Source organism: Capra hircus, chromosome 11, assembly GCF_001704415.2.
Source record: "Capra hircus breed San Clemente chromosome 11, ASM170441v1, whole genome shotgun sequence".
NCBI lineage: Eukaryota > Metazoa > Chordata > Mammalia > Artiodactyla > Bovidae > Capra > Capra hircus.
In genome coordinates, this window is record NC_030818.1 from 100,534,866 (window position 1) to 100,550,380 (window position 15,515).

At 42.3% G+C, this 15,515-nt stretch overlaps 1 protein-coding gene across 2 annotated transcripts in view; it reads left to right on the forward strand.

The window, feature by feature from the left end:
- ABL1 (ABL proto-oncogene 1, non-receptor tyrosine kinase) overlaps window positions 1–15,515 on the forward strand; it is a 138,435-nt gene that overhangs the window by 73,111 nt on the left and 49,809 nt on the right. The window lies entirely within an intron of this gene.

Genomic DNA, 15,515 nt, shown 5'->3' on the forward strand with positions numbered 1-15,515 from the left:
GGTCACTTGTATGCTATTTAGTTGATTTCTATATTCTGAAAGGAAATGGTACTGTACTACTGGTTTCTCCACTGGAAAACCTTTCCTGACATCTCTAGGCAGAATGTCTAGGCTCTTCCTGGGTCGGGGAAGATCTGCTGGAGAAGGGATAGGCTACCCACTCTAGTATTCTTGGACTTCCTTGGCTCAGCTGGTAAAGAATCTGCCTGCAAAGCAGGAAACCTGGGTTCAATCCCTGGATTGGGAAGCACCCCCTGGAGAAAGGAAAGGCTTCCCACTCCAGTATTCTGGTCTAGAGAATTCTGTGGACTGTATAGTCCCTGGGGTCGCAAAGAGTCAGACACGCCTGAACAACTTTCACTTCACTTCTAGACAGAATTAGCCACTTCTTCTGGGCTCCTGTAGCTATTATGCATATACTTATTATTGAAATTTTCTAAACTGAAAGATGGCTCAGTTGGTTAAGAATCCACATTCAGTGCAGGGGACTGCCTGCAATGCAGGAGATCCGGGGTTCGATCCCTGGGTCAGGAAAAGCCCCTGGAGAAGGAAATGCCTACCCACTCCCGTATTCTTACCTGGACAATCCCACAGACAGAGGAGCCTGGCGGGCTACAGTTCATGGCGTCTCAAGAGTTGGACATGACTTGGTGACTAAGCCAACCACAACCTTTTAATTCCTTGTTTCAGTGTCTGTTCCTCTTTCCCACGTCTCTCTCGAGACCAGCATCTTGAGAAGCCTGGAAGTGTGTCTTCTTCCTTTTCATCGTCTTCATCACCACTGGCTCTATAATGTTTGTTGAATGAGCAGCCCATTCTCAAATCTCTGATGACAAGTCAAATCTTTGATTAACAAGTAATAAGAGTTTTATGAGAGCTAAGTCAAGAGTCAGACAAGGATCAAGAAGTGAAGATAAACACCCAGATCTCTTTAAAGCAGGAACTGTCTCTTATTCTAGTTTGATGTGACCTCTGTTTTGCCAGGCATGCATGGGGTGGATCCATTATACTAGGTACAGCTGGGCTATTGGTGGAATCTTGGCTTCGGAGCATGCCGGCTTCTTGAGTCCCTTTTCTTGTGGGATTCCTTCATGCTGGGCTTCAGTCACAGCGGCTTCATTGGGAATACAGTCTTCCCTCGGTACGTCCCTTGAGTTTTGGTTTTGTTTCCTTTTTTTGGGCCGCACTGCAAGGCCTGTGGGATCTTAGTTCCCTGACCAGGAATGGAACCCATGACCCCTCAGTGGAAGCACAGAACTCTAACCACTGGACCACCATGGTATTCCCTCCCTTGAGTCACTTTGGAGATCAGACAAGAAAAAGTAAAGAAGTCTGGACAGTATTGAGAATTATTGACTGATTAACTTTTAAGGTTCCTTTGTCAGGAACTTCAGACTCATGAAATATTCCTTCCTAATTAATTCCAGGATTTAACTGGTTGCTTCTCCTTGGACTTCGGAAACGTAATATTTACCACCTAGACATTTTTCCTACAATAAATCTTAAATATTCTTAACATTCTGTTCTCAACTAATTTACCGTGATTTTCGGTTTCTATGAGAAGTTTAACAGTTTGGACTGTGTGTCCAGAAGATGAGTGGTGCCAAGGTGCAGATTTGGGAACTCAAAAGTTGCATCCCTGCAGGCTCTGTGAAGGTGGAGGCTGGAAGCTGCAAGGACTCGTGAGCATGTCCAGGTGCTTCTTATGAACGGGAGACATGTTTCTGTGTGTTTCAGTGTTAGTCTTTGATGCGCCAGGTATCCTGGTTGTACATCCAGTCCTCCCCCACACATACACTCCTCAGCCAGGAATATGCCAGGAGACAGGACAGGTAGCAGGGCTGGGCAGAACTGTTTCACGTTTACCCTCTGGGAATGGGGCTCTTGGTAGAATCATCTCGAAATGAGATGCTACATACCCACAACGCACAGTAGGTTTTCGGTTCACAGCAGGGAACTGAGCGGCCAGGCTCTCTCACCCTCTCTATGCTCTCCAGTTAGGAAATGGAGTCAGAATCGTAGAACGCATTGCTTGCTTTCTTTTTTATTAACATTTTTTTGAGGGAAGATTTACATGCTATAAAACTTACCATTTTAGTGTACAATTCAGTGATTTCTAGCAGATTTATAGAGTGTGCAGCCATCACCACAGTCCAGCTTTAGAACATTTCCATCATCCTAAAGAGATCCCTTGCACCCCTGCAGTCAGTCCCACCGCTACCCCCAGGCAACCGGTAGATCTGCTTTCTGTGTCTAGATTTGCGTTTTCTGCACATTTCATATAAATGGAATCATACGCTATGCGGTCTTTGTGACGGGCTTCTTTCACATCACCGTGTGTTTTTGAGGTTCATCTATCCTTTGTGGCTGTTGTTGAGTGGCTCCGCAGTGTCCACCTCTTTTGTGATCTCATGGACTGTAGCCCACCAGGCTCCTCTGTCCATGGGACTTCCCAGGCAAAAATGCTGGAGTGGGTTGCCATTTCTATTGTAGCACCTCATCCGCTTTTGTTACTGAATATTAACTCCATTCTTTGGATATATATTTTGTTTAATTCATCAATCGATGGATATTTAGATTGTTTCCAGGTTTTGACCGTTACGAACAATGCTACTGTGGACATTGATGTGTGGATACGGTTTCATTCCTCTAGGGTAGATTCCTAATAGTAGAGATTTTTGGGTCTTACAGTAAATTTATGTTTAACTTTTTAAGAAACTGCCAAAGTATTTTCTGTAGCAGGGCTGTACCATTTTAGGTTCCCACCAGCTATTCAGTCGCTCAGTCGTGTCTGACTCTTGGCGACCCCATGGACCACAGCACGCCAGGCTTCTAGTTTCCCTACATTCTCACCAGCACTTGGTTTTGTCTGTCTTCTTGATCATAGTTATTTGGGTGGTTGTGAAGAAGTACCCCATTGTGTTTTTAGCTTCCCTTTCTAGAATAACTAATGATGCTCAGCCTCTTTTCACGTGCTTATTAGCCATTCATATTTCCTTTTTGGTGACACTCCAGTTAAAATCTTTGTATCCATTTTTTATTTGGTTTGCTTACTGTCTTATTGAGTGTTGAGTTCTCTGTATTCTGGATGCAAATTCTTTCTCAGATATATCATAGAACACAGAATCTTTTAATCTTCTTCACACCAGTCCTGGAGACTGTGGAAGGTGAAAGGGACAGCTGAATACTAGTAATAACAGTTAATGTGTAATATTTGAGTCTTTGCTATGAGCTGGATACTGGACTGTGTCTTTCACAGCGATTTATTTAAAACACTTTCTCATTTTCTACAGGTTATAGGGCAATTTCAAATGCTTGCTCTCTGATTAACAGTTTTTACTAGATAAAGAAAAGAAACAGTTGATTTGGGAAATCCTTAGCTTTATAGGAGTTAGAACTGGTCTTTTAGTATTATGGTAAAGAATAAATGGCTGTTGTACAGACACAGAATATCAGTGGTTTGAACAACTGCATGTTTATTTCTGGCTTCTGGAACAGTCGGGCATTGGCAGTCCTGCATGTGTATGAGGCCTCCACAGTCTCTATCTTGTTACTTTTCAGGTGTAGATTCTACTTCACGATCCAAACGGCCACTCCAGCTGGCCTGTCCCCTTGCAGGCAGTGGGAAGTAGAAAATGAGAGGGAAGCTGTTCTCATTCCTTTTAAGAACGTGGCCCAGAAGTTACACGCATCACTTCTGCTCGCCATGTTGCTCAGAGGCTCATTCGTGTCCGACTCTTTGTGACCCCATGAACTGTAGCCTGCCGGGCTCCTCTGTCTGTGGGATTCTCCTGGCAAGAATACTAGAGTGGGGTGCCATTTCCTCCTCCAGGAAATCTTCTAACCTACAGTCGCTTGCATCTCCTGCATTGGTAGGCGGGTTCTTTGCCACTGGCGCCACCTAGCTCTAGCAGAGCGCCACCTCTGCTCCCCATATCATTGGTTAAAACATCAGTTCTATCGCTCAGTCGTGTGTCTGACTCTTTGCGACCCCATGGACTGCAGCACGCCAGGCCTCCCTGTCCATCACCAACTCCGAGAGCTTGCTCAAACTGATCTCCATCGAGCTGGTGATGCCATCCAACCATCTCATCCTCTGTCATCCCCTTCTCCTCCCACCTTCAGTCTTTCCCAGCGTCAGGGTCTTTTCCACTGAGTCAGTTCTTCACATCAGGTGGCCAGAGTATTGGAGCTTCAGCTTCAGCATCAGTCCTTCTAATGAATATTCAGGGTTGATTTCCTTTAGAATTGACTGGTTGGATCTCCTTGCATTCCAAAGGACTCTCAAGAGTCTTCTTCAACACCACAGTTCAGAAGCATCAATTCTTCGGCACTCAGCTTTCTTTAAAGTCCAGCTCTCACATCCATACATGACTACTTGAAAAACCGTAACTTTGACTAGAGGGACCTTTGTTGACAAAGTAATATCTCTGCTTTTAAATATGCTGTCTAAGTTGGTCATAGCTTTTCTTCCAAGGAGCAAGTGTCTTTTAATTTCATGACTGTGGTCACCATCTGCAGTGATTTTGGAGCCCCCAAAATAAAGTATCTTGCTGTTTCCATTGTTTTCCCATCTATTTGCCATGAAGTGATGGGACCGGATGCCATAATCTTAGTTTTCTGAATGTTGAGTTTTAAGCCAACTTCCACTCTCCTCTTTCACTTTCATCAAGAGGCTCTTTAGTTCTTTTTCACTTTCTGCCATAAGGGTGCTGTCTGCATATCAGATCTGCGTATCTGAGGTTATTGATGTTTCTCCCGGCAATCTTGATTCCAGCTAAAACTTAAGTTACACGGTAATGACTAGGTACAAGAGGGACTAGGGGCCATATGTCCATCTAAAACTTAGAGGTTGAGGGTGAGAGAGGAGAACAGATGTTAGAGGCCATTGTTGGGTGTGGCGGTTCCTATAACTAGTCTGTGTGGGATTCTCATGACTTTTTCATCAAAGAAGGTCTAGTTGATATGCTGTTATTGGCCTAAACTTTTTGGAGGAGTTCATTTTACTCTTGTTTTAGCATTGTTCTTAATGGTGAAGTAGCCATAAATACTAAATATGAATTATTATTACTTAGGGAATGTGACGATACCCTAGTGATCAAATACAGTTCTGGAGCTGCTTGACTGAATATAGATTTTATATACCAGTGGTAGGAAGGTGGCAGACAAGAGGACACCCTCTGCCAGGTCAGCTTTGTTTTGTAGCTTTTCAAGTGGCTCTTTCCCCTGACAGTGCCGTTTAATGAGCAGTTTCTCCAGTGTTAACTGTAGCTGCTCTTCTCTGGTTAATCTGTAGTTCTGTATTAATATGCCAGATCTGTCTCTTTAGGAGGAAAAAGAGCAGCAGTGTTTCGTTTAGAGATGTCATTGCTTCTCTAAGGACAGCAGTAATTTCTAACAAGTGTAGGGAAGAAATCTTCTGAATCCGTTTGTCCTTTGTGTGTTTAAAACCTTGACAACAAAACAAATTGGTACTGAATGTTTGGAAGAAACAAACATTAACGCTCCCTGAGCGTTTCATTTCTAGGTTTTTCAGGCCTTGGTAACAATTACCAAGAAATCCGCCTTCCCGGGTGCAGCTCTGCTGCTGAGGTTTTAATATCGAGGGAGCCCATACTTTCACAGCCCATTTCAGCTGCCCCAGAGATAACTTGGATAAACACGGGCTCCTCCACGTACCTCCTAATCCCTGCTGGGTCTTACACTGTGGGGAGGTTCAGACAACTTGTTTTCTTTCCCTTCTGGCCCTTCTCTCTACACTCCCCTCCAGCTGCCTCCTTCCCCCCACCCCCAAAGTAACGTGATCCCCTAGGCCTGCTCTGCTGCTTTCCCAGATTCTTTCAGTCTTACAGAAAGAGAGGAGAAAAGATTAACCATTGATTTTCCAGTTCAGACGGAACAACACTATAAAAGCCAAAAGCAGTGCTAGTGTTTGAAAATAAAAGGAGTACTGTTTATAAATAACCAGCGCTGGGCTTTTCTTTTTTCAACCAGTTCTACTTAAGTGAGCTTAAATTTACTTTATTATAAAGAAAATAGTTTGAAGCCTTTAGATTTCGGCAACATTGCTCTTTTTTATCTGTCTTGTAGATTTCTCAATCTCTATTCAATCTTCTGACTAAAAACAAACAAGACTTTCCACGATTTAAAATAAAATTCTGTGGCATTTATTTTAAAAGTTAACCAAAATGAAAGGGACAAAGACAATTCATGAAATCATGCGAAACCTCTTTAAATTGAATTCAAGCAACTCAGAGTTTAATAAGAATATCCCAAACTCTTTCTGTTTAATAACGTATCTGTTTATAATTTAAAGTTATGTGACTGGATTTAAGAATTCAGGCATTGGTGGTTTCTTCACTACCAGCAATATTAAGATTTGAGACCTGTAGCTTGCAACAAATTTTAGATGCTTTTTCGGCCTCATATCCTAAAATTAGTCTGTCAGCTCTTGATTATGGGTGCCTCGTGGGCGTCATATAAGGAAAAAGTCTAGCAAGGTAATTCAGAGATCCGGGCTCTTGCCCTGGCTCTGCCGCTAACTGGCTATAAGACCTTGTCAGGTTACTTAACCTGCCTCAGTTTTTTCATCTGTAAAATGGTCAAATGAGACTCTGATTTAAAATGATTAAAGTTTGCAGACCTGTTTTCATTTTTACTACCTCCCCCAAGCCCTACTGGAACAGCAGTAAGATGATTTTTTTTTTTTTTGTAAGTGAAAATGTATAAGGACAAAAAGAACCCAGTAAGAAAAGCAGATAAGAAAGGCAAAAATGTTTTTTGAAACTGGAAGGCAGTCAAGAGCGTGGTAACAGGACTTCCCTGGTGGTACGATGGATAAGAATCCACCTGCCAATGCAGGGGACACAGGTTCGATCCCTGGTTGGGGAAGATTCCACATGCCACAAAGCAGCTAAGCCCCCCAGCCACAACTACTGAGCCCGCACGCTCCAACTATTGAAGCTTTCATGCTAAAGCCCGTGTTCCACAACAAGAGAAGTTACCACAATGAGAAGTACCACAATGGAGACCTAGCACAGCCAAAAATAAAGGAATAAACTCATTAATAAAAAATAATTAAAGAAATGCATATATATATATTTAAAAAGTTGTAATAGACCTAGCAGAATCAAAGAAACTAAAGCCTAACCTCTTCTGAGAGAGACACTGATTAGAAGTAAGCCAGTTATAAGAATCTGAGAGGGAAAAAATAAGAAATTGGAGTCTTTAGTACTACAAAAAGCAGGGGGTGATGAGGCTCTTACCTGAAATCAAGGGGATCAGTGGAAAGCCTGTAAAAGAGTTTTTAGATTCTTCATACCCCTCCCCATCCCTGTACAGCCAGATGACCACTTCTCCTTCCCACTTTCATGAGACGAGAAGTATTATTGAGAAATTGCCCTATAAAGGCTCCAGACTCTGGGGTATTACCCCCAGCAGAGGTGTGGGTACACCATTGGGCTGAAACCGGTGGGGTGGGCAAGAGCAGATTCTTTTTTGAGTCTGCATACTGAATAATGAGATTCTCCAGCCTGCTTCCTAACAGAGAAGAGATGGAAAGAATCCTTTCTAGAAAAAAAAACAAAACCAAAACTGAATGGTCTCAGAGAAAAGCCGACTTGGACATTCTCTTGATGGAAAAGCAAGCTCACCACCTCCCTGCATCTAAGTCCACATGTTGCGCCCTTTCTGTGCGCACTTTTTAGCTCCTCTCCCATGTATAATGAATGGATAGCCAAATTAAAAGTGCATGATAGATAAAGCGTAAAAGAAATTCACAGAGAAAGGGAACACAGTGGGAATAAAGACAATGTAGGAAACAGAAGAAGAGTTCAGAAGAACTGTACGGGAGGCTTGGAAAATAGTCGCTCTCAGAAAGCAAAGCATAAAGCAAAGACTCAGACAACAAAACAGAACAGGTAAGAAGGTTAGAAGCTCAGTCCCAGGGCTTTAGTAGCCATCTGGCAGGACTTCCAGAAAGAGACACCTGAGAGCAAATGGAGGAGAATTTATGAAACAGTATATATCAGAAAAATTTCAGAACTTAATGAAGTGAGTATTTTCTGGAGTTCAGTGACTTAAATCTTTGAATTGGACTGGCTCCCTGAGTGCACGGTATAATATATGAAAAAAGACTCACTCCAAGCCATCTCATTGTAAAATCTCAAAACACCGAGAATATTAGAAGATCTTAAAAGCTTCCAAAGACAAAAGCAGGTGACATATAAAAGATCAGGAGTCAGAGTGGATTTATATTTCTAAACAACAACTGAGAACTAGAAGATAGCAGAGAGATAGATACCTTCAAAATTAAGCAGGGAAAATGATTTTCAACCTACAATTCTATACCCAGCCAAACTCACTGGAATGGAAAGGCATTTTTTTCAAATATGCACCTCTCCCCACCCCCAGGAAGCTACTGGATGGTGAATTCCAGCCACACGAGGATGTGAGTCAATAAATAGAACTGAGGCTATTTTAAATGTTTTGTAATATTTGGAAAAAATACTACTAGTTGTTTAACAGATATTTGAAATGTTTGGAGGAAAAACAGTAATAGGTATACAGAAAACTAATCAAATGAAGAAAATCAAGGCAATTATTAGGTTGGTGCAAACATAACTGTGGTTTTGGACTGTGAATTTTAAATCAGAAATATACATCTTTATTAATCAAGAGAAACTGTTACAATCAACACATTTTTTTCCAATGGGAAATAAATTTGTTTATTCTTTTAGCATAAAAATCTGTGCTTCGGCATTTGACGAACTCTTGGAAAACATTTTTTGCCTCCTGCTGGTTGTGGCAGCATTTTCCCTGCAAAAAGTTGTCAAGATGCTTGAAGAGGTGGTAGTCCATTGGCAAGAGGTCAGGTGAACGTGGCAAAACTTCACAGCCCAACTCTTTCAACTTTTGAAGGATTGGTTGTGCCATGTGCGGTTGGACATTGTCATGGAGAAAAAGTGGTTTCTTTCTGTTGACCAATGCCAGCTGCAGGCAATGCAGTTTTTGGTGCATCTCATCGGTTTGCTGAGCTTGCTTCTCAGATGTAATAGTTTCGCTGGGATTCAGAAAGCTGTGGTGGATCAGATGGGTAGCAGACCACTGAACAATGACCGTGACCTTTTTTCAGGTGTGAGTTTGCTTCGGGAAGTGCTTTGGAGCTTCTCAGTCCAGCCACTGAGCTGGCCGTTGCTGGTTGTCGTATAAAATCCACTTTTCATCGCATGTAGAATAAGAGAAGACAACACTTCAAAACGATTATTTTTTTTGATCTGCAGTCAGCCCATGAGACACCCACGAGACACCCACTTACCGAGCTTTTTCACCTTTCTAGTTTTTTTCAAATGCCGAATAACCTTAGGTAGAATGGTCAATGTTGAGTTCTTCAGCAACTTCTCATGTAGTTGTAAGAGGATCAGCTTCGATGATGGCTCTCAATTGCTTGTTGTCAACTTCCGATGGCTGGCCAGTAGGCTCTTCGTCTTCAAGGCTTTCATCTCCTTTGCAAAACTTCTTGAACCACCACTGCACTATCCGTTCTTTAGCAGTTCCTGGGCCAAATGCATTGTTGATGTTGCAAATTGTCCCTGCTGCTTTATGACCCATTTTGAGTTCGAATAAGAAAAATCACCCGAATTTGCTTTTTGTCTAAATCATTTCCATAGTCTAAGCTAAAATTCGCAGCAAGTAATAAGTCATTAGCCAAAAAAAAAAAGTGAGAGGTGCACATTAAAATGATGTATAAAATAACCACATTTATTTAAGAATGTATTCCAATATCAAATGGCAAAGTTAACAGTGCAAAACTGCAATTAGTTTTGCAACCTAATAATATCTCCAGGATAAACAAAGTTATATAATAAAGGAAACATTCACAGTATATTATTGGTGGAGCAATGAACAATATTTAATCATCGCAATAATGATCAGCACTGACCGTTGTTGATTTAACCAAAAATTGTGATTGTATTGTTATGGGAGATTGGAGATCGTGATAGCATGGAACTACTATAACCAGTTAATATAGCATGTGGAAAGTTGATGAATCCAGAAACAACAATATGAGGATATTAAGAATCCGAAGAAGGCTGCCTTTGGAGAAACAGACAAGGGGATGGAGTCAGGGGACTTCTGATTTTATTGGATGACTTTTTAACCATGTTTTTAACCATGTACTTTTATTACTTTGATTAAAAATAAAAATAAGACTATTTAGGGCATACCAACAATACTAGTTTCCTCTGGGAGAAAAATCACTTACTAGTAATGTTTGACTTGTCAATTATAAAAATATAGTAAAATCTTTCTAGAATGAGATTTTCTAGAAAGTGGAGGTAATTACCCTAAAGCAGTTCAGATGAGCCTCTCCCCCCCACCCCCGTTGAAAATTGTAGGTCTGGAACCACCAAAGGGAGTAACAGAACAATCAGTGTTTTGCGAAAGACCGTCCTATGGGTAGACTGCACATCAGGTTCTCAAGTTCTGGGCCTGAAATAGACTTTCACTAAAGATGTGCGGTGTGGAGTTTGTGTTTTGCCACCAAGCTGTGGTTGTAAAACTTTGTCTTTAGAAGTTAAAGATAGGACTCTCTGTGACATTTGAACCCTGGTTGCTACTCTTACCCCATAACTAGTGTCTCTTTCCCTTAATAAAATAAGTTGATTTCCTTGTCCCTTGGAAAACCTCCAGACTGCTTTCACTCCCTCAGACTGTGTTTTCTGGAATCATTTTCACGTATCACATTTGTTAATTTTAGCTCTTGACTTGGTCCCAGTAAGACTTAGGCAGGAGCACAGAACATCACCTGATACAGTAAGAGTCCTCTTTTGGAAATAAAAATACTGTTCACTGAGCACCTTCTCTGCATGGGGCACTTTTCATACACTATTTCTAATTTTCATCACCCATCGAGATGGCTCCTCTTAAGACCACCCCACAGTTTTACAGACTAGAAAACTGAGTCACTTGGCTTTGCCACCACAGTGAGTGGAAAATCCGAGACTGAGAATAAGGTCGTGTGATGTCGTAGCTCTTTCAGCCTCACTGCACGGCCTCCCGTCTCACCTGGTTCCCCCACACCAGAGTACCTGGACCTTTGTGACACTTGACCAATAAACAGTGTTATCTCACTGAAAATCTGTGATACTTAAAGAGATGCGTGCATGCCCTTTATTTAGGGGCAAAAGTAGGTATGGTTGATATGTTCTTCTAAGCCACATTTCCTGTGGATTGGACCCATCACTTGGGAGCCTGGCAGGCTCTCACTGGACAGTGTCCGCACATCAGAGGGTGTAGTCTCTGTTGGCATGTGAAATAGTGAAATAGCAAGCATGTACATACCTCAAGATCTTTGTTCTTTCCTCCTAAAGTTATTAACTGGGCTGGAAACAGGGAAGGGATCAGTCAGATCTGGGATCATTTGGTCCTGGGGGTCCCAAAGTAGGCACCATATCAGATTTCATGTCTCCCTTAAATCCCTACCCCCATCCTGCTGCTCCCAAGTAGAGCTTCCACATCCCGCCTCCAGCATCCATATCCTGCTTTCTTCCCTGGAGCAACTTCTGTGGTGGGCCCTTGCCTATCCACGCCCCGCCCCCTGCAACTACTTTAGGAAAAAAAAAGGACTGAACTCCAGACTTTAAAAAAGTTCATTCTTTATCCAAAATTTTCAGAGAAAAGTCCTCTTTTGGTAACTTGTTTTCAGTTCAGTTCAGTCGCTCAGTTGTGTCCGACTCTTTGCGACCCCATGAATCGCAGCACGCCAGGCCTCCCTGTCCATCACCACCTCCCGGAGCTCAGTCAAACTCATGTCCCTCGAGTCGGTGATGCCATCCAGCCATCTCATCCTCTGTCGTCCCCTTCTCCTCCTGCCCCCAATCCCTCCGAGCATCAGAGTCTTTTCCAGTGAGTCAACTCTTCAAATGAGGTGGCCAAAGTATTGGAGTTTCAGCATCAGTCCTTCCAATGAACACCCAGGACTGGTCTTCTTTAGAATGGACTGGTTGGATCTCCTTGCAGTCCAAGGGACTCTCAAGAGTCTTCTCCAACACCACAGTTCAAAAGCATCAATTCTTCAGTGCTCAGCTTTCTTCACAGTCCAACTCTTCACATCCGTACATGACCACTGGAAAAATCATAGCCTTGTCTAGACGGACCTTTGTTGACAAAGTAACTTGTTTTAGAATTATACAATTTCTTAAATGCAGAAACTGCTTTCAGATGAATAAATTTTAGAAATATCCATCCCTATTTGTCCTATTTCCAGGGAAAACAAGGAGGAGCTCTTCCTTCTTCCAAAACAATGGTTGTCAGACTTACGTATGCACGCACATCATCTTCAGATCATGTTAAGATACCACCATTCCATATATTCTGATTGTGTAAGTCTAGACTGGAGAGCAAGAGTCTGCATTTTAAACAAGCATCCCAGGCAATTCAAAATAGGTTGTCCATGGACCATGCTTTTAGAAACACAGCGCAGATCACATATTTTAATGTAAGTAAGCAAAGAGTCGGACACAACTGACCAACTGAACTGAACTGAACTGAAGGAACTTTATTCTTTCTCATCATTCTGAATATATTTTAAAATATTCTTAAATAGTTCTAATTCCATCAGCTGTTTCAAGACATTTTTCAATAGTTAATGATTTTTATTTCATCCTCTGGCTTTGCTACAATTATCCACCTTTCACTTAAATTACAAATTATGTCCATTTTGGAAAGTTCAAGGGCTTTAGACCTTACTAATTCCTAACTATGTGAACCTGGACAGACTGTTAACCTGTCCCTGTGCCTGCTTACCCCTCAGTTTCCTTACCTGTGAAATGGAGTTAAACTATAGAAAATCCATAGGATTGTTGAAAGATTTGTGCCTGTCACATATTAAAAGGTTATTCCTTTCCCAAACTGAGTACAATGTAGCAAACAAGTTACTTCACAATCTTTTAGATTTGTTTTCCTTTTTAAAAAAAAAAAAGTTAATGGCCTTTAGGCTTAAGATTACTTAGAGGAATCCTTCTTGGGCTTCTGTTCTAGTAAGGAGACTGGAGCTCTCCTATCTGCTTGTAGCAGAATGTTTTTTGTACTTGTGAGTGAGTTTCAAAAGCATCAAAAGCTAGATCTGGAAAGAACAGTCCTAGTTTAATCTGGTAGTGGGGAGCTTGGCAATATTTTCAGTGTTCATTGCTGCTAATTCAGAGTGTTTTCCCAGACCGGTTGATGTATGGTTTTATAACTATTTTAAAAGATCTGGACACAGTTTATAAGCATTACTCATTTTAAGATGTTTTAAAGGGATAAGTTCATTTTAGACTCAAGAGCAGAATATTAGTAATAGTCATTAACTTTTTAAAATAAACTTACATCTTAATATAAAATATAGCACATGCAAATATCTGGACCTGTATTAATTGATAGAATTCAAGGATATGGTTAAAATTGCAAAAATGCCCACTGTTCTTGTCATTAAGGTGCCTATTTGAATATAGCCCATCACATTACATCTGAAATGCTACATATTGACTGACTTTATTATAGTCTGATCCAAAGCCCTTGAACTTTCTAAAAGGTACCAACACAGTAGTTTTCAGCTTATTTGTATTGGTGGCACCCTTTGGGATTTTATTTTTGGCATTATACTTGGAGGTTGAAAGGTTCAGGTAACAGTTGGCCGGCATTATATACGGGCTGTTTGACAGAATGATAGTGTCTCCCAGCATCTATCAATAGATGGCATCCACAGTCACCTGTCACCTCATAGCCCTGTGGCCCTGTGTCTCCAGGCAATGGGAAGTGCTGTGTCTTCTTAGCTGCTCATGAGGTCTGACCTGGTACCACAACACAAACCACAGGTCACTTAGACATTTTGTATATGAATCAGAATTTGACAGGACATCTCTGAAAAGTTAATGTGGTTGAGAAACACTGTGATACACACTAGTCACATCTAGTCCAACCTTGAACTGTCAGGTTTTGGCAGACCTGAGTGAAGGTCTTGTTACTTAGCCATTCCTAGTATAGTGAAGATACCCAGGTTTTTGTCGTTACAGGATAGGTTGGACCACAGCTTTGCCTCTGGGACTGATGACTGTAGCATGGTAACCTTAGTTATTTAGCCAAAGATAAAGATATATGTAGCTTTAATTTACTTGGGATTTATTTTTGGTGAGAAGGGACTGCATAATCCACTGGTTAGGAGCCTGATCCTTGGAGCCAGGCAGATCTGGGGGTAGTCCAGCTCAGACTTTGGGCAAGGTGTTTGACTCGTCTGAATTTCAGATTTTCACCTGAAGAATCAGGATGAATTCTGTTTTCTGTACAGAATAGTTGTGCACAGGTAATGATTGGACGGTATTTCTCACAGGAGTCTGACTCATAGGAGAATCTCAGTACCCCTCAGCTCTTAGTATTCCTGGACGCTATGATGTATACTAACTTGATTTTTCTCCCTGTTGCAATTTAGTTATCTAACACTGTTTAAACAACTTCTCCTTCCTATACTTACTGAAACGTTTCCAATTTTGTTAAATTATTTGGTATGTCTGGATTCGTATTCCACTGATGTAGATTTCGCGTTTGGTGCCAAGTCACACGTTATTGTTATTGTTATTTTTTATGTTGTTATATGTGATGATATTGTCTATTGGAGCCAAGCACAGCAGTGAGTGAAAGTAGCTCAGTCGTGTCTGATTCTATACAGTCCATGGGATTCTCCAGGACAGAACACTGCAGTGGGTAGCCTTATCCCTTCTCCAGGGGGGGAAATGGGTTTTAAATAATGTTTTCCCCTCCCCCGATGGCACACACCAAACGAGAAAGAAAAATGAGACTTCTTAAAGAAGGGGCGCAGGCCATGCCCCTCATCAGGGGGAGACTAAACTCTCTTTATTAATAATCAGACATTGTGTTTGACCTCACTCGTCTCCTTTGTCTCCTGGTCTGGATGTATGACTTGACAAATGTGTTGCAAACTTGCGTAGTACTGCGGGTTGCAGCTCTCTGATTACTCACTCCTCAGACACCCACTGAGTTGGCCTTAATCACAGTAAGCTCACCGAATAGAAATGAGACCAGTATTGATAACTGCAGAGGAATCTGCCTTATTCACCAACAGTCAGGGGACACGGGGTTGGCCGGGGCACCGCGCCCGGTGCAACTCGCTCGGCCTTCAGCGGTGCAGTTGGGGGTTGGGGGGTGGGACCTCCTCCCAGAGACGCAGGAGGTTCCTAAAAGTGATGCTGAGCAGGCCCGCCCTCCCCCGACTTGCCTGCCATAGTTGCTGGTGTCTTTTCTTGGGGCGTCAGGACAGTACTTCGAAACTCGGAGAACCAAGACGTGCCGCGCTTAAAATCGCCATCCCCCTGCTTTCCTTAACGTCGAAACCTGCGAGGCGTCGGTTTTGGACGGAAGCCCGGGCCGGGCGGAACACGGGGCAGCCCTTGGGTGCGCGCGCGGCGCGCAGAGGGTTAAGGCGGCGGGGGCGGGCCTCGCGGGGCCGTGCTCGGGGCCCC